This window comes from Salvelinus sp. IW2-2015, unplaced genomic scaffold (assembly GCF_002910315.2).
Source record: "Salvelinus sp. IW2-2015 unplaced genomic scaffold, ASM291031v2 Un_scaffold2642, whole genome shotgun sequence".
Lineage (NCBI taxonomy): Eukaryota > Metazoa > Chordata > Actinopteri > Salmoniformes > Salmonidae > Salvelinus > Salvelinus sp. IW2-2015.
Window position 1 is genome coordinate 1 of NW_019943949.1, and position 729 is coordinate 729.

At 44.2% G+C, this 729-nt stretch overlaps 1 long non-coding RNA gene across 1 annotated transcript; it reads left to right on the forward strand.

Annotated features, from left to right (window-relative positions):
- Positions 1–25: 25 nt before the first annotated feature.
- On the forward strand, positions 26–512 carry LOC139025426 (uncharacterized). The gene is made up of 3 exons (XR_011477006.1): positions 26–76; positions 265–289; positions 481–512. It is a non-coding gene; the product is annotated as an uncharacterized lncRNA (long non-coding RNA).
- Positions 513–729: the final 217 nt, after the last annotated feature.

Below are 729 nucleotides of genomic sequence, written 5' to 3' on the forward strand. Positions count from 1 at the left end.
GTATGTGTTAGAAGCGGATTCAGTAGTCTATGGTATGTGTTAGAGGGTAGGTCTATTGGTATGTGTTAGAGGGTAGGTCTATGGTATGGGCTTTAGAAGGGATTCCAGTTAGGTCTATTGGTATGCGTTTAGAGGATTCAGTAGCGTCTAAGGTATGCGTTAGAGGGATTTCAGGAGGTCTAAGGTAGTGTTAGAGGGTAGGTCTATGGTAGGTGTTGAGCGCGATTCAGTAAGTCTAGGGTATGTGTTAGAGGATTCAGTCAGGTCTATGGTATGTGTTAGAGGGTAGGTTCTATGGTATGTGTTGAGGGTAGGTCTTAGTGGTTGGTCTTAGAGGGATTCAGTAGGTCTTATTGGCTATGCGTTAGAGGGATTTTCAGAGGTCTAAGGTATGCGTTAGAGGATTTCAGTACGTCTAAGGTCATTGCCGTTAGAGGGATTCAGCTAGGTCTATGGTTATGTTTAGAGGGATTCAAGTAGGTCTATGGTATGTGTTAGAGGGATTCAGTAGGCTCTTATGCGTATGTGTTTAGAGGGGACTTCATTAGGTCTATGGTAGTGTGTTAGAGGGATTCAGGAAAGGTCTATGGCTATGTGTTTAGAGAGACTTCAGTAGGTCTATACAGACTCTTTATTATTCCAAGAGGTTTCAACCCCTCTGAGAAGTGCCTGTGTTTGACTACATCGGCTGACTGGAAACTAAGGACCACGTCCCTCTGACCTTCTGAG